The sequence below is a fragment of the Talpa occidentalis genome, unplaced genomic scaffold (genome assembly GCF_014898055.3).
Source record: "Talpa occidentalis isolate TD23 unplaced genomic scaffold, MPIMG_talOcc4v2.1 talOcc4.5, whole genome shotgun sequence".
Lineage (NCBI taxonomy): Eukaryota > Metazoa > Chordata > Mammalia > Eulipotyphla > Talpidae > Talpa > Talpa occidentalis.
In genome coordinates this window covers 95829804-95848866 of record NW_023604861.1, presented here as the reverse complement: position 1 = coordinate 95848866, position 19063 = coordinate 95829804, and the positions used below count along the sequence as shown (strand labels likewise).

The following is a 19063-nucleotide window of genomic DNA, read 5'->3' as shown; positions in this document are numbered from 1 at the left end:
TATAGACCAGATCTTCTTGCTTCACTCATCTGTTCAGGGGCATTTAGATTGTGTCTGTAGATTGGCTGTAATAAATAGTGCTGCAATAAACATGGGAGTGCGATTTTCTTTAAAATTAATTTTTTTTAATTAATGCCAAAGAGTAGAATTGCTGGGTTGAATGGCAGATGTGTGTTTAATATTTTGAGACACCTCCATGCAGCTTTCCATAAGGGCTTGGCCAGTTTGCATTCCCACCAGCAGTGTAGGGAGGTTCCCTTTTCTCCACATCCTCACCAGCTCTTGTTGATTCTAGTTTTTTGATATGGATCATTCTCATAGTTGTGAGTTGGTACTACATTGTGGTCTTGATTTGCGTGTCTGTGATAATAATTGGTTGTTCCTGTAGGCCAAATAAACATTTTTTTTAAAGAGTAGGTTTATATTTACAGCAAAACTTAGTGAAATGTAGTGATATGTAGTTGCTAGGTATTATCACTCCCACAAATAGTCTCCCATCTTTTCTGTTCTTAACACCCCCACCACAGTGGTGTAAATGCCATAACTGATGAAAAGGACTCACACCTGCTGATGCACAGTCCAAGGGTTTGTAGACTCACAGCCATCACCGCCCACATGCAGGCAGGGGAGACCTAGGTTCTCATGTAATGTCCATAGACAGAGAGAGAGAGGAAGAGAGACTCATAGAAGTCATATATTATTTGTAAGAGACATAGGGACACACACACTGTCTTCCATAAAGCAATTCAAAAATTTCAGAATCGGATCTTTCTCCTATCTGGCAATACCAATGTTTCTTTTCATTTTTATCAAACTGAAGACCAGCTACTCCCTTTGGTTATATGAAACCCTCCAGGCTCCCCTGGGTTCTCTCCACCCTAAGGCCCCACCTGGGGTTTTGCATGTGGGTCCCTAGAGAGGACATTTCCTTGCAAGCCTGAGATAAAAGTCAGCTTACAGTTAGAACCTAACTGGGCACATCAGGTCACCCTCTCAAAATGAGGTTCCCTGCTCAGCAGCTGGGGCTGCTGATGCTCTGGACCCCAGGTAAGGCAGAGTGAAGGTGACAATGGAGCAGAGGATGGGGAGGCTGAGCTCTGGGGCCCTCTGCCCTCCATGTGTATTCTCTCTCCGTGTTAGATGTGTATGTCTTGTCCTTCAGAGAATGTTATGCTTAGCTCTGTGAATATGTAGAAGAATTCAGAGGAATACGCACCTATACTCTGGAAAGCCATAACAGGGAAATGTAGAGACAAAAGGCAAAGTTTAGAGGTCTATTTCCAAAGGTTATGTATTGTGATTATATATTTTGGTAAATAAACATAAATCTCAGGTGGTGCAGGGGTTAAGACACAACCTATGAAGCTGTCCGCAGCCTCTGTAGGACAAGTTGGATCCCCAGCCAGGGAGCTACCCACATGGTGCAGCAGACCTCTCCTGACTCACCCTCTGCTCCCCTCAGCAATGTATTTCAGTCAGTCTGCCTGTTCAGTTCCCCACTCTGTCTCTGGTGAATCCTCTCCGCTCCCGCTCCACACCTCTGACCTCTACCCCAGTTCTTGTATGCGTAAATAAATCTTTAAAAAAAATAAAATAAACATAAATCTCAAAAAAATAACATAAAACAAAGTGATATTTTAACTTAATAACAGACTTCAAATAATGAAAATAACTGATGAAAATGACTTGGCACTTCTCTCTCAATTCTTCAGGATCCAGTGGGGAGGTTGTGCTGACTCAGACACCCCGAACCCAGGCCTTCGTCCCTGGGGAGTCGGCCTCCATCTCCTGCAGGGCAAGTCAGGGCCTCCTAAGTGGTGATGGAAACACCTATTTGCATTGGTACCTGCAGAAGACAGGCCACTCGCCAAGGCTCCTCATCTATAAGGTTTCCAACAGGCCCTCTGGGGTCCCAGACAGGTTCAGTGGCAGGTGGTCAGGGGCAGATTTCACCCTGAAGATCAGCAGGGCGGAGGTTGAGGATGTTGAAGTCTATTTCCGCATGCAAAGTACCCATCATACTCCCTCCCAAAGCAGTTCAGCCTTGAACAAAAACTTCCCTCATGGCCTGTACCAGATGCCCACTTGGGTTCCTTTTGTCTCATGAGAAGACACACTAGATTCAGTGAGTCAGTGTCAGTGGAAGATGGTGGAGAATAAAGGAAAGTAGCTCCTGAACCATGAGCGCCTCAGCCCCACCAGAGACATTAGCTGTCAAGTCCTGTCACCTGCACATCTTGGCCTGGAAGAGGCCAGGGAGCAGGGAGCCTGGGTAGCCTGGGAATGGGAACAGCCCCTGTGGTGAAAGGGACAGCTGCTCCCTGCCTGGCCTGCATTGGTCAGTGACATGTAGTCAGCCTCCTAACCAGACAACTGATAGCTATTTTGCAAATGAAGTTTAAAACATAATGGAATTTACCAGTTTGTATATGTTTTTCATAGCATAATATTGGGTAATTTTGCTAAATTGGCATTTTCCCATCTTCTCAATTTCCTACATCTTTATTACTTAAACTATCTTCTCCATCATATGGTTGGGAAAACATTCTACACAAGCTATTCTCTGGGAGAACTAGATGACAATACCCAGTTTTGACTTGGGTGGAGGCTGAGGATGTTGAAGTCTATATATCTCTGCATGCAAAGGAGCCATGATCCTCCCACAGTGGTTCAGCCTTGCACAGAAACCTCTCTTGTGGCCTGTACCAGATGCCCACTTGGGTTCCTTTTGTCTCATGAGCAGACACAGAAGATTCAGTGAGTCAGTGTCAGTGGAAGATGGTGGAGAACAAAGGGAAGTAGCTCCTGAGGGGTCTGGACCATTTTTAGTATTCAAATATTTAGATAATTTACAACGAATACAATATTTCAATGCCAAGAAAACTTGATTTGCTTCTAATGCATTTTCTGAGTGTTGTGGGTGTTTTTGTAATTTCAGAGTGGTTTTTAAAACAAACACCATAAACTGAAAAATGAAGACCATGAAATTTACCATAGGTAAGAGAAAAATCCAGAACAACATTCTCTCCCAAATGGCAAGGATGTTAAGATTAATTAACCTGAAAACAATTTCAGATGAGATATTGATACTGGGCAATATGGGAAGCTAAAGCTGGCCAAGGAGAGTGCCGAAACAGCTTACTGGTCACTGAGTTCTTCACCCACGAGCACAGTTGCAAGACCACTCAAGTTCAGAAAACAACAATAATGGGATTTATTTAACAAAGGGAAAACAAAGAGTCACTGAGGGCACAAATGGCCAGTTATTTCACCCAAAGCATATCCAGTGTTTTGAAATCCTAAACAAAAGTCATATATGATGGCATCTTCCTGCTACTGAAGGTGCGGAATGCCTATGCCAAACAAAAGGTCACATTCCCAAAATGAAATCTTCCTATCACTGAGAAGTGGAACCCCCAGTCCGAACAGAAGAGACAAGATGGCATCTTCCCACCACTGAGAGCCTGGAGCACATGGTAGCCAGACAATAGATTGGGATCAAACTCACAACCACAGCAGAAGATGCAGCAGGAGATGCTCACTAGAGCTGATGAGGTGTGCCAGCTCAGCACCAGATTAGCAACACTGGGGACAGCAGCTGCAGCAGCCAAAGGACCCAGCAAGTGGCCCACACTTACACAGCTCAGTGAGGTGCCCAGCCCTGGGGTCCTTCCCTTGCAGGCCGTAACAGCAGCAAAGCAGGGAAAAGTTTCAGTTGCTTGCCTACCTGCAAAGCCTCCAAGTCCTCAGGAGGCCTGCAACAGCCTTCTAGTGGGGGCAGGAATGATTGACCCAGGAATCCTGAGTCCTGGAAAATGCTGAATCCTCAAAAACACTGAATCCTTGAAAACACCGAATCCTTGAAAACACTGAATCATGGGGGCTGCTTCTGCATTCCCTTACATTTCCTATTAGAGTCTCCACCCCACAGATACTTTGTCTGTATTTTCCTGGGCTCTTCATCCTCACCTGCTCCTCCTCCTCCTGTAAAAGCCTTTGATTTCAGCCCTGTGTTACAATATGGCAAATTTGTTTCTGTATTGTCATAAGAAATTATTTAATAAATTATTTAAAATTATTTAATAAATGAATGCATTATTTTCACAGTGCTTGGTCATTAACTGAAAATGAATCACAATAATATATTTTAATTGAAGGTTTATAAACATAATGTGTTTTGAATAGATTTCACTTAATATAGTGTTCCAAAGTGATATCTCACCTACCATGGATCAAGCTGTTTACATGTATAACATTCATTACATTCAGAGTGTGACAGAAGTGAAAGAACAGTTGGATGGACCAAGCCTCCTGTCCTGCTCCTGGTTCAGGAAACAAACCATGTCGCCGATAACTGTTCATTCCCAGATAGGTGAATCCATGGCAAGTGTAATTACAAGTCTAATGCATCATTTTTGTTAAGTTCAAAGTAGTAAGTAAAATTTATACAGAATCCAGCTGATTTCTTTTGGGGGCATTACAGTTGCACATTTATAAGTAAATAGACATAAATGTGGATGATCATGACTAGCCAGGATGTGCCTAGATCTAGGGATAGGTTGGTTATCCTGGGTTCATGGAGTGGCAGATTGAGTCTGTACTTAAACCTCAACATTTTTTATGCCACATTAGCACTAAGGTTCACTTCAAGAGTAGTTCCTTTGTGGGGCCTCCCCAGTGGCGCAGCGGCTAAGTGCTGGGTTGGGAAGCTGCCTGAAGCCTCTGCAAAGCCGGTTCAATACCTGCCCGCTGGGCGAGGGTCTCACATGGCATGCAGACCTCTTCTGCCGCCCCTGCTGCTCCCCTCAGCGATGTACTTAATCGTTGTGCTCCCTGCTCTGGCTCTGGTGAATTCTCTCACCCTCCCACGCTTCTGACTGTACCCAGTGCTTGTATAAATAAATAAATAAATAAATCTTTAAAAAAAAAAAAGTAGTTCCTTTGTGTGAGTATCAGCACCATGGATATTAATCTGCTCTTGGGCAAAAGGAGAATTTCCCACAGGGAATGTGCAGCTGGAACGGGGGAGGAATCTGAGGCTTCTGTTGCTAGTCTTGGGTGAAACTCAGGTCTCCTAGCCTAGGAGGGGTTGAAACTCAGAATCCACAATGAGAAGGTAACTGGGAGTTGAAGTAAGGGTGGAGAGTGACAAGGACAACTGTCCTGATTGGATGAAATACACCTTTCACCCAAAGAAAGAATAGTCCTTACTGCTTATCTCCTCCTCATCTCACTATACAATTCTAACTGTAGTTTGCAAATGACTTCCTTTCACACCCACCATTTGGGACTAATGGAACCAGGATCTCCAATGATACTTTTTATACAAAGAAGGACTTCAGTGCATTTGTCTGATTATGTTTCCAGTGCCCTGTTGTTTTAGGGCAGGCTGGGGCTACCTCAAAAGCCCCTAACCTGTCTCCCCTAAATAGGTTCTGCCATCTTTTGATATCAAGACAAAAGATACTCTAGTGTGTAATACCCTTACTGGAAAGGAACTTCAATACAATTAGTGTACAACACAGAAAAGGGAAAAAATAAAGTTCCAAATCAAGTACCCAAAGTTACCCATCCCCTGGTGGGTAAATGCCCAGCCAAAGAGGGCTGGCCCAAAGCTTGGGCACTGAGGCCCGAGAGTTTGCCACAATACCAGGGCAATTCTGGTGGAGAGCATAGGAAAAGGGCAGGCAAGTCTGCTGGGAAAAGAATAAAACCTACATGCGCATCAAGAAAAAAGCTGCCATTGTTAGCCTCCCTGGGTGACTCTCACCACCCTCTCTGTCTCTCAAATATGTCCCCCCAGTTCCTGGTACAGGTCAAAGGCCAAGAAGCGAGCATGGTTTCTTCTTTACATGTCTCTCTGCTCCACATGCCTCCTCCTGGTCTGCTCCTTCTTCCTTCTTCTCTCTTCCAAGTCCTCTTCCCAGTCTTTTCTAGCTCTCCCTTGCTGCTCAGCTGTGCGCTTCCTGGGGTGGGGCAGGGAATCTGGAACCTCCCCTTTCCCTGGGGATTGCACTGTGACAAAAGTGCACCACCCAACATAACACACACAAACCACAGGCGGCTCTATACATTTAAAATAGAATTACTTAAAATAATGAACTGCTTCTTAGTTGTCCCAGCTATATTTCAAGTGTTAACAAACCACTGTGATTCTCACCTGTGCTTCTTACCTCTGGTCTCAGAGCTGCACTGGAATGTTTCTGGAAGGAGGAAGGAGGCTGGATTGACAGACCTAGACCAGGAGAGTTCTGCTTCCTACCCCAGGCCACCATTCCTCCTGCAGGTCTGTCCTGCCCTCTTTCCCTTTTTCCAAAGCACATCTTTGGCATCTCACTCACTTGAATCCCAGATCCTGGCCCTTAACGGTCATGTCACAAACATGTATTCTGAATTCCTGGTCACATATGATCCTTCTGTTCTCACCTAGGTTGCCAGTTATCTAGAAGAGGAATCATCTGGTGCGCCCACAGAGTCTGTGCTGCTGATAGTCTAGCTACAGTGTCAGCTTCATAAATAGCAGTGGAAACAGGCAAGATTCTTTGAGGCCCCACATCAACTATCCTTAAGCTGTCGTGTCATAAAACTGCCCGTAGAGGGCAGCAAACCCACAGTAAACATAAGCCCCAGGCCTATGTTGGAAATCCTGGGAGAGTAAGAGTGATGCTGTCCATGTATCTAAGGAAGCCCCTAAGATTTGAAGAGTCTCTGGGGTCTTGAGACATCAGGAGGAGCTCCAGTGTGCTGAGCACGAGTAAATCTGCCCGGTGTCTGTGCCTTTGATGGAGGCCACCGTGCTCTAGGCCTGCTTGGCTGTGTCCCCAGAGCCATCCCCACAGTCTCTGAGTAGGAGGACACTCAAGAGGCCTCTCAGGGACATGGGAACCCCAGCTTTGTCTCTCTTCTTTCTCCTATTCTCACTTTGCTGTGGATGGAGAACTCGTCTTTCATTCTTAGCTTATTTACTTGAAAAGCAGGCATTTATTTGAAAGTAAGACTAGTCTGTTTTTTTATCCTGATCATAAATAAATCTAAGTGATGAAATATCTGCTTGGTACTGATGTTAGGGGATGTCATTGTTTGCTTCCCCTCCTAGATGCCACCAGTGGAGACTCTGTGGTCCAGTTCCCAATTCATCATTATGTCCCAGGAGAGGGTCACAGCTGCATGAGGAAACATGAGGAAACGTTTACCCACATCCCCCACGCTGAAATCAGCAAAACACAGAGCCAGCTCCCAGGCTCCTGCTCCCTGGTGGTCCCCTGGGATGATGCCAGGCAGGATCAGGGGCTGGAGATCTGGATACTGACTGGCTCAGCATCACAGCACAGCAGCCAAGCCCTCCTCCTGTCACCACTGTGGATATGAGTGTCCCATGTGCTGCACCTGCCCTGGGGCTATGTGGTCTCCAGGATCTTGTGGGGGGAACAGGACTGGGTCATCTCTGCAATAACATCCCCTTTTCTCTTTTTATTCACTCCCCCTCCTCCATCAGAGTACATCTCCTTGACATCCCTCTTTGGAGGCTTCAGTATGTCTGGTACCACTTCCTGTTCTAAACCACCCACCCTCAACCCCCGGGTCATCCTGCTTCACACATAGGCTGAGGCGCCTCAGAGTCCAGTCCCTGGAGTGTCTCCTCATCCTGCTCTTTGCTGTCCAGCAGGTCTGTTTGCTCCAGGGTCACGCTGGGAGGGTGGGGATGGAACAGGACACACAGGAGGATGTGCTCAGAGGCTGCATGTGGGGGCAGGCTTTGCATTGAGGGCAGCATCCTTGCAGCATGAGAAATGAAGGGAGCTGGGCAGGGAGACCCCACCTCACCCTGAGACTAGAGCTGCTGTCTCCTGGGACTCGGGGGAGACGTGGTGATGGGGGACCGTGCACGGTGCAGGGACACAGTTGACCCCAGGGATCACTAAGGAGTTGGTCTGGGAGGACCTCAGCTCAGAAGGGAGCACCTGGGGAGGAGGATAAGGACATGAGCTACAGTCCAAGGGACCGGGGCGTGTGCTCGGATCTGTTGATGGCAAAGCACTGGGGAGGGAGGAGACTGTCAGATGTGGGGGGAGAACACTCCTGACCTTGGGGTCGAGGTGGACAGGGCCTCATATGTGGAGGGGTATAAGGCTTAGCTGGAGATGAGAGGTCAGCATGGGAGATACTCAATATCTGGGCACTTAGAATTCATAACACCAACCCTTTCTACTGCCATTCCAAATCACTGCACCTCTAATTGGCAGTGATGATAATTTCTTATACCAGGAATATCAGGGAATCAAAATCAAAAGAAAATCTGATTAAGCTCAATAAAATATTCTCATAAACACATGAGATCAATTTGTTAAATTTTTAGACCTGTAATATATGGAGAATAGGAAGGAAAGCATGATATAAATATTGAAGAAGCCAAAAGAACACTACACTTGCAGGGCAGAAGATGAGAATCTGTCCTGTTTTCTTCAGGTAGACATAATTTCTCTGTAGGCAAATTGTTGCTGTTCTACAGGAAACTGGACGTATGGAGTTGCTGCCTCTGTGCTATTCTTGAGATAAATCCCCCTAAATCCTCTGCAGCTGTGCCCACTGCCCCGCCCCTGCTCATTTGCATGTTTCCAGAGCACAGCCCCTCCCTCCACACTATTCATAGTCTGCCCCAGCCCCTGAGGGTCAGTCCAGGCAGGACCCAGCATGGACATGAGGGCCCCTGCTCAGCTCCTCAGCCTCCTGCTGCTCTGGCTCCCAGGTGAGGAAGGAAACACCAGGAGTTGATCAGCCCTGGGTGGGCAGGACCCCTGGCCCTCAGGGAAGTCCTCTGATGACAGGATGACAGTGTGGCTGTGTTTTCTGTTTCCATCCCAGGAGCCTGGTGTGACATCCAGTTGACCCAGTCTCCACCCTCCGTGTCTGCATTTCCAGGAGACAGAATCACCATCTCCTGCCCGGCCAGTCAGAGTGTTAACAGTTGGTTAGCTTGGTTTCAGCAGAAACAAGGGAAAGCTCCTAAGCCCCTGATCCACCAAGCATCCAATTTGCATCCCGGGGTCCCATCCCGCTTCAGTGGCAGTGGGTCTGGGACAGATTTCGCTCTCACCATCAGCAGCCTGGAGCCTGAAGATGCTGCCACTTACTTCTGTCTGCAGCATGATAGCTACCCTCCCACAGTGTTACAAGCCTAAACAAAAACCACCCAGGGAGCAGCTGTGTGAGGCTGGGCAGCCCAACTGCTCCTCCTGGTGCCCTGTCTTCTGAGAGCACATCTCAGATGTCATCACCCACAGAAAGGCTGGAGGTTTCTGGTAGAAGGAGCAGGGAAACTCCTTGACCCCTAACACTCTTTCCTCTCTTCAGCCCAACAGCTTGAGAGGAGAGTGACTCTGTTGTTTTCATAGAGATAGAGGTGATTACACCTCAGCTGCCAGGTTACAACACCAGTCAGGGTCATACAGTGGGATAGGAGCCACTCGGGATAGTTAAAGCAAAAACTGTTTTCAATAAGTATTACTTTACTAGAGCATATTTATGTTCCCATCAAAATTTAGCATAATGACTGGGATTTCCCATAATACCTCCTCCAACACAAACACAAGATCCCGTCTTTTCTGCTCTCACCCTCCCCCACACAGTGGTGTAAGTGCTGTACCTGCTGGACCCAAACCCCTAGTTACAAGAGGACTCACACCTACGGGTGCAGTCTAAGGGTTTGGAACTGACCAGGCCAGGTGTGCACCATGACAATGTCCACAGAGCAGTTTCACTGCCTTCAAATTCCTCCATGCTCCACCTGCTAGTCTCCCCCCACAGTCATAGCCCCTGACACCACTGCTGTCACTTCTATCCCCAGGGTCCCCTTCCCCTGAATGTCCTTCAGATGCAATCAGTATGTTGCTTTCTTCAGGTTGATTTCTTCATTGTGAGAGACATTTAAGTGTCTTCTCTAGATTATAAACTTGTTTCTTTTAGTGCTACATAAGGTCCTGTTTCTGGGTGAGCCACAGTTCATGCCTAAATTTACTGCCCACTGAAGAACACCTGGACACTCCCAAATTCTGGAATTTATGAATAAGGCATTTATGGGGCACCCTCATGTCCTGAACAGGTGTAACTGTGTTCTAGACTTAGGCATACTAAAGGGGTGCTGTCTTAATTGCATTTCCTGATGAGATATGATGTGGAGCATCTTTTCACGATTACCTGTCTGAAATATATCTAAGACAAGCACTGAAGGCAGCGTCCTGGCAGCATGAGAAGAGAAGGGAGTGGGCAGGGAGACCCCTCCTCACTCTGAGACTAGATTTGCTGTCTCCTGGGATCTGGAGGAGACATGGCGGTGAGGGAATGTGCAGGTGCAGGGACACAGTTTACCCCAGGGATCACTGAGGAGTTGATCTGGGAGGACCTCAGCTCAGAAGGGAGCACCTGGGGAGGAGGATGAGGGATGTGAGCTACAGTCCAGGGAGACCAGGGTGTGTGCTCAGGTCTGTGTGATGACATAGCACAGGGTAGGGAGGAGACTGTCAGATGTGGGGGGAGAACACCTTGACCTTGGGGCTGAGGTAGATGTAGTGGGACAGGACCTTATATGTGGGGGGACATGTGGCTTAGCTGGAGAGGAAGTCAGCAGGGAGGATGCTCAGTGTCAGGGCTCTTACTACTCTTGACACCCACACTGCTGATTGTCTTGCCACCTGACTGCCTCTCTGACTGGCAGTGATGATAATTTTTCACACCAGGAATGTCAGGGAATCATAGCAAATAGGAAGTCTTATTGACCTCACTAATGTCCACATAATGAATTAAAAGAGTCTTTGCTATATATTAGAGTGTTATACTCTTATCCCTGTGTTATATGGAGAGATAGGAAATAAATAAAGCCTATGGTGAATCTTTTTTTTTCAATTCTATTGTTTTTATTGAAATGATGTTGGCTTTTATCGCTGTATGTAATGTGGGGGTATAAGCTCACACCTCTTTAAATCAATATTATTACCCACAGCCATCACCAGAGCACCCACGATCCCCCACCCATACTCCAATGTTCCCCGTTTTGCTCCCAACACTAAATTCTCCCTCTTGTAATCTCAGTTCTACTATTAGACTTCCAGGGTTTGTTTTATTAGTCTTATTTATTCCCTTGTTTTTTTCATATTCAACATGTATTGTAATTATCCAGGTTTTGTCTTTTCCTTCTGACCTATTTTGCTTACCATAACCCCTCCATTCCATCCGTGTAATAGCAAATGTTAAGACTTTGTATTTTTTTATAGTGGAGATGTATATATACTCTACCTCTCTTTATATCGTGAATCTTAAAGATACCACAGGAACAGTATATTCATAGAAAAATAGATGGAAATTACAATGTTTTCCCCAAGAAAAAATACAAATTTTGCTGCCTTGGGGGCACCTGGTCACTGGGGAGTCCCTGCCTCTGTGCTGCTGAGATCAGCCCCTGCAGCTGTGCCCACTGCCCCGCCCCTGCTCATTTGCATGTTCCCAGAGCACAGCCCCTCCCTCCACACTATTCATAGTCTGCCCCAGCCCCTGAGGGTCAGACCAGGCAGGACCCAGCATGGACATGAGGGCCCCTGCTCAGCTCCTCAGCCTCCTGCTGCTCTGGCTCCCAGGTGAGGAAGGAAACACCAGGAGTTGAGCAGGCCCAGGAGGGCAGGACCCCTGGCCCTAAGGGAAGTCTCTCATGATAGGATGACAGTGTGGGTGTGTTTTCTGTTTCCATCCCAGGGGCCGGGTGTGACATCCAGATGAGCCAGTCTCCACTCTCCATGTCTGCATCTGCAGGAGACAGAGTCACCATCACCTGCCGGGCTAGTCAGAGTGTTAGTACTAATTTACAATGGTATCAGCAGAAACCAGGGAACGCTCCTAAGCTCCTGATCTATGGTGCATCCAGTTTGCAACCCGGGGTCCCATCCTGCTTCAGTGGCAGTGGGTCTGGGACAGATTTCACTCTCACCATCAGCAGCCTGGAGCCTGAAGATGCTGCCACTTACTTCTGTCAACAGGGTAACAGCTACCCTCCCACGGTGACACAGGCCTGAACAAAAACTACCCAGGAAAGCAGATGTGCAAGGCTGGGCAGCCACAGCTGCTCTCCTGGTGCCCCATCTGCTGAGAGAGGTTCTCATATAGCCAAGGTTGCAAAACTATAATGTTCCTTTAGATGGGCTAGGGAGGTTCCTTGACATCCTGAGTCTCCTTCCCCATCTCTGTCCCAGTAACACAGTCGGGACAGTGATTCTGCTGACTTAATATAGACAGAGGTGATGATACCTGAGGAACCTGGGTAATGACATTAGTGAAGGTTCATACATCAGGAGAGAAGCCACACACATAGTACAAGCAAAAGTTAATTTTAATAGGTATTATTATTTAAAAAGAAGTTTTATGTTCTCAAGAAAAGCTATTGACATACAGAAGATTCTCATAAATACCCAGACCCCCATATACATCACCTGTCCCATTAACAACATTCAACATCTCCCTTCAGGGGTAAAATGAATCTACTCTGACCTGTCCTTGACACACAAAGTCCACAGTTTACAAGGGTCACACCAGCTTTGTTTTTTTCCAAGGGTTAAGACAAATGGTCAATGACTTGTATCCACTGTTATGTTATCATACATGGTAGTTTCACTGCACTAAAAATCCTCTTGTTCCACCTATTTCTCCCCTTCATAACCTCTGAAATCTGCTGATGTTTTTACTATCTCCTTAGTTTTACTTTTTCTAGAATGCCAAATGGAGGTATTCATAGCATATGTGGCCTTTACTACTTTTACTTAGTAATGTGTATTTAAGTTTCTTCCATATCAGCTGGTGTCTTATTAACTCATTTCCTTTCACTGCTGAATACGCTCCACTGTCTGGGTGTACACAGTTATTTGTACCTTCCACACCTGCTGGAACACTCCTGGGTTGCTGTCCTGTGTTGGTCCTTATGAGCAGATGCTGTAAACAGTGTGTGCAGGTTCATGTGGGCCTTGTTTTAAGCTCTTTTGGGTAAATTCCAAGGAGACTGATTGCTAGATCATGTGGTAAAAGCCAGTTGAATTTTGTAAGAATCCAATAACCAGTGGTCCAATATGAAGCACAAATTAGCATCCCCACCAGCACTTAGAGTTCCTGTGTCAAATCGATGCCAGAACAGCATGTTTCCATGTGCTGGAGGTAGGCTATGGTGGTAGGGCTGCAGTGCTGACTTTTTTTTTTTCAATTTGCATTTCCTGATGACTGATGCTGTGGGGTATCTTTCATATGTTGATTTTCATCTACATATCTTTGTGGTGAGTGAGTTAAGGTCTTGGTCCAATTTTAATTGTGTTATTTGTTTTGTTTTTGTTTAAATTAAAGAGTACTGTGTATTTGCGTAACAACTTTATCAGATATGTTTTTGGAAAGTTTTCTCTTGGTGGGTCTTGTCAGGAATTGTTTAGATACAGATGACAATATTGAATAGTATTTGTGAACAAAGATTGCAGGATAGTCAGTAAAGTAAATGTTAGATGGGGTTTCTGTGATGTCTCTCCAGAAACCACAGGACTCAGGTCTATCTAGAGAGCCTGGGGGCGGGAGCTGAGGCTGAGCCTTGGCAGCACCCCTCCAGGGGCCTTCCAGACCTCACCTTGTCAACTCTCTGCCCACATTTACTGTGATTGGTTGGGAATCCACTTCTCTGGCTTCCAGAGCTCAGTGGTGACCCTCTCCTGAACAATCTCTAGGAAGCCACAGAGGGAAAAGATACATCTGATTCCGGAGGTGATGCTGATGTTGGGAGCTGGACCTCAGACAGCCTGTGTGGGCATATTTCCCCACTCTCAGAGTTTGGACACATAAGAGACACGTTAAGAACACACATAATGTGCTTCCAAGCCCATCAGCAAATCTGTCACGAAACAAAAAAATCAGTGGGTCACAGAGTATAAATCTCATAACAAAAGTTATGAGATCATTCACATCCTCAGTAACATGAATGCCAATAACCAAGAACACACTGTTGGCACTTCCCAGCATCCACCATCCAAGAATGATAAGCCCTCCTGCACCCCTAGCCATCTACAGAACCCCAGAGCAGCAGACTCCTGGGTGCTGTGGATTCTGGGAAACCTACATGGAGTAGGCAGCCCATGTTTCCTACATGTGCACCTGCCTTTGCTGTGAGCTGTGTTTCTGCCAGAAATATTATGTGAGGATTCTGAGTTTTTGTTCAGAGTCAGAACATGCCACACAGTGTAGTTAAGAGCAAAGAAGCTGTTTGTAACACAAAGGTGAAACACATTGTAAGTGCTCAGGAGGCATCTGTGCCCAAAGGCAGCTTCCTGATTGGTTGGAGGGGCCCATAGTCAGTCAGGCAGATGAAACACAGGCCTTCTGATGTCATATTTCTGCTTTACAGAACGTTGGCCGTGTAAGGTGCTATTGGTCCCATAATCATAATATTTATGTTTAGCACATAAGTTATGACCCATCCCTGTTTCTTATGCCCACTGAGCAACTGGCAAATTTTTCTTTCTTTCTTTTTCTTTCTTTCTTTTTTTTTTTTTTTTTGGCTCAACTGTGGATTTATGGTTAACAGGTCTTTATCTACAATGTTGAAACAGCTATTATTCCATTGACGTGGAAGAAATGACAAACACGTGGTAACTCAGACTCTATGACATAAGATAACCTGCCAACAAAGGGTTTCATTGTGGAGAAGACATCACAGACCCCAGTGAGAATGACAATCAGGCCATTTCTACAGATGAACAGGAGGAGGTGGAGAATATGGGGAACCTGGAGGAACTTTTGGAATCCTTCTATTCCTGCTCTTTCACTGCTGGCAGATACTGCACATATGCTCCTACAGGATTCAGAATGGAGGAGAGGGTGGCACTGTCAGATGAACACCACTTTGTCCTGGACACTAGTGAAGGCAAAGGGAACATGAGCTACATGGTGAGATATGAGCAGTAACACCACGCACAGCCCCTACCAGTCATTATCCCATCTACCATGTTTTCATATATCCCATACTTTTTTCCTTTCTCTAGTCAATCAACAATCCCGGCATAATGGCCATTTGACCAAGCAATACTCAGACTGTAGTATAAAAAGAAAGCATTTTTCACAGATTAAGGATTATGATCAGGGTCCACAAACAAGGGGCATCTGAAGGTGTGTCCATTAAGGTAACGGCACACAGGAGTTTTATAGTAAAAACATGGTTTGAGCTTAGGTCATTTGTTTGAAAACTGTTTGGTTCTTTTTTTTTTTTTTTTAAAGATTTATTTATTTATTTGTACAAGCAGTGGGTACACTCAGAAGAGCGGGAGGTTGAGAGAATTCACCAGAGCCAGAGTGGGGAACAGAACAGGCAGACAGACGAAATACACTGCTGAGGAGAGCAGGGGGCATGGCAGGAGAGGTCTGCATGCCATGTGGGACACTTGCCGGCCGTCCGGGGATAGAACTGGTGCTGAGGAGGCTGTGGGCAGCTTCGTAGCCCAGCGCTCAACCGCTGTGCCACAAGGGGAAGCCCTGTTTGGTTCTTAAATCCATTTCACTTTCTTTGATTGGCTGAGTGAGTCTGCAGTGTGGGACCTTTTATAACAATCAGCAACAGGTCCCCTGTTTCTTTCGACTTTGCCAATAAGGGAAAAATAAACCAGGGAACTAATGAGTCAACCACACTAGTGAACTTACCAGGATCTCAAAGTGACAGTAGAGACCAGATGGAATTGCCTGGTTCCAAGTGGATTCCACAGCCATCACAGGTTCAGGGTCCTTTAAAATAATTTAGAAGTTATTTGCAAGATTCTTTATATTTCAACAGCACTCAAATGAACTGAAGTCTGATAAACTAGTAAGGTCAGGATTAGTAAGTAAAGAGTGGTGACTTCAGTTAAGATGAAATTCAAGGCCAGAAAAATTCAAACTGCTGTGACAGATGTCAGAAGGGCATCTACCTTGGATGGCAGTAGATATTGGCTTGAAAGGGCATCAGGAGGCATCTGAAGTATTTGAAATATGCTGAATTTCATCCAGGTAGTGAATCTACGTAGTCCTTGTACAGTTAGGTATAAGATTTCTGCATTTTGTTCCATATGTGTTTTATCTCAATTTAGACAAGAAAGAATAAACCCACAGTCTTTTATAAGATGTTAAAAAGACAAAATCATCTGATACTGCTGCTACTTCAACCTTATTAGAGTGACTTGTAAAGGTGGTATCTGAGAACTTTCTAGAAAACTAGAAAACTGGCACAGGAAACCAGGAAGCAGGGCCTTTTCCCTTAGACAGCATAGATTTCCTCACTGTTGGTTTTCCTTCCACACAAAAACAGTTTTTCCTATGTTCTCAGAGATGAGCCCCACCCTCCCTTTGGCTCTCTGCACCCTGCTGCCCACACCTGGGGATTTGCATGTGGGTCCCTGGGGACCTTCCCTGGCAGGGCTGAGATAAAATGTCAGCTCAGGCCTTGCTTTGATTTATCAGGGCTCTGAGGTCAGCTTCTCGAAATGAGGTTCCCTGTTCAGCTCCTGGGGCTGCTGATGCTCTGGGTCCCTGGTAAGGGCAGAGGGGAGGTGAGAAAGGAACAGGGAGGGTGAGCTCTGGGGGCACCTGCTCCCCACGTGTCTCAGTGCACATGCACATGTGTACCAGCCTTGGCCCTGTGGAAAGGACAGGGGAAGGGACATCTCTGAGAGTAAAGAGGAAACCAGAAAAACAAGTACCTGTCTTCTGGTGACAACAGTGACACAGAGAAAGGGAGATTGTTTGTAGCTCTAGACATCACATTATACCTTGCAGAGGTTGGGGTCTACCTTAGGGTATTAAAATGAAAATGAATTTATCCTGAATACATAACAGAAGGAAAATTATGAAAATAGTTTATCAAGTTTTCTTTTTTCTCTTATTATTTTAGGATCCACTGGGGATATTGTGCTGACTCAGACCCCCCTCTCCCTGACCGTCACTCTGGGAGAGTCGGCCTCCATCTCCTGCAGGCCAGTCAGAGCCTTGTACATAGTGATGGAAACACCTATTTGCATTGGCACCACCAAAAGCCAGGCCGGTCTCCAAGGCACCTGATCTATAAAGTATCCAACCGAGCCTCTGGGGTCCCAGACAGGTTCAGTGGCAGCGGGTCAGGCACAGATTTCACCATGAAGATCAGCAGGGTGGAGGCTGAGGATGTTGGAGTTTATTACTGCCAGCAAGGTTCAAGTACCCCACCCAAAGTGGTTCAGGCCTGAACAAAAACCTCCCTCCTGGGTGACCAGGAGCAGAGCAGGCCTTTTCTCTTAGGGTAAGAAGAATACATTGGAGAACTCAAGGGGGTTGTTTACACTTAAGGGTTCTTGATAACGAACCTCTATTGCACCTGAGGCCTCACCTTTCACAGGGCCTCAGGTGAAAAGTCTCGTCGTGACAGAAGCAGCAGGGAATGGAGGTCCATGTGCCCTCTGAGCCAAAAGTCTCGTCCTGACAGAAGCAGTAGGGAATGGAGGTCCATGTGCTCTCTGAGCCATAGTCATGAGGAGGGGGAGTAAGATCTTAGCCTATTGCTCCTTTCTGGGCTCAACCATTAAATCAGTGTCAGCCTGACAGGTGGACAACTGAGGCATAGTTCACATTTATGGGCATGTTGGAGTTGAGTGGTTTTGGGTATATTGTTGAGGAGATAATATTTCATAATACCCACAAATTTTCTTCCACACCCGACCTATTTTGCTCCATTTTATTACTTATCTTCCCACTATTAACATGTTGGAGACAGCAGTCTACACACATTGGCCTCAGGGATTGGTAGCCTTGAACAGTTTATAAAAGTTTTGGGATATGAATGTGGGAAAAGTCTTTTTTCAATCCATAGCAGATACACTAGCTGATCTCAGTGGTCCTGAGCAGATTCAGGATTGTTGGCTTATCCTCTTCAAGGTTCCATTTCCAGTCATGCTGTTTAATGGTGAAAGAAACAGGGATTACATTGGGGTAGTTTATTCAGTTTCATAGACACGAGACTGCTTCCTTGTCATATACTGTAGTTCAAAGCTCTGCACCAGCCACCAAGGTCACCTCTCCTTGTGGGGAACACCCTCCTCACCCAGTCTGGTTCCAGCCCTTCAAGTCCGTGTAGATGATCATCCTGCACTGTATGAGCTCCAAACCCTGAGGGGTGTCCCCATCACCTTCCAGTGTGTGGTCTCCTACCCAGCTGGGCCCCAATACCCTGCCCCCTGCACTGGGGACTGCTGTCTGCTAGGAGCTCGAAGACATTTGGTGTTTGATGAACATGCAGATGCAGGGACAGAGGAGATTCCAGGGAATCGTTGAAGAGCTAGTCTGGGAGGACCTCAGCTCAGAAGGGAGCTCCTTAGGAAGGAGAATGAAGGACCTGAGCTAGAGTCCCAGGAGATGGGCATGTCTTCGGCTGTATAATGACAGCACTGACAAGGGAGGGAGAATGTCAGGTATGGGGGGAGAATAGCCTTGACCGTTGGTTCAGCATGGATGTGATAAGACGGGGCCCTCAGACATGGAGAGACACAAGGCTTAGCTGGAGGTGAGGTCAGCAGGGAGAATTCTCAGTGTCGGGGCTCACTCTTACAACTCCTGACAGCCACACTGCATTGTCTTCCTACTTCACAGCATCAGGTTGGCAGTGATGATACTTCTCACATCAACAGTAACAGTGAACCAGAGTCAAGAGGAAACCTCACTAACCTTAAGAACATATCCACATGAACACATAGAGCAACCTGCACAATTTCTTCGAGTGTCATAACAATAGCCCTGTATTATGTGGAGAATTGAAAGTAAAACATGTTGTAAATAAGGTGAGACCAAAAGATCGCCACACTAACAATACAGTAAATGACTATGTCCTGTGATCCCCAGTGAGAAATACCTTCTCTGCAGGCAAATTTGCCCTGCTCCGGGGACACCTGGTCACTGGGGAGTCCCTGCCTCTGTGCTGTCACTGAGATCAGCCCCTGCAGCTGTGCCCACTGCCCTGCCCCTGCTCATTTGCATGTTTCCAGAGCACAGCCCCTCCCTCCAG

General features: G+C 46.3%; 1 long non-coding RNA gene across 1 annotated transcript; it reads left to right on the top strand.

The window, feature by feature from the left end:
* The first annotated feature begins 14934 nt into the window (after positions 1-14934).
* LOC129146974 (uncharacterized) lies at positions 14935-18799 on the top strand. Its single transcript, XR_008554401.1, has 3 exons — positions 14935-14955; positions 16925-17308; positions 18652-18799. It is a non-coding gene; the product is annotated as an uncharacterized LOC129146974 (long non-coding RNA).
* The last annotated feature ends 264 nt before the right edge of the window (positions 18800-19063 follow it).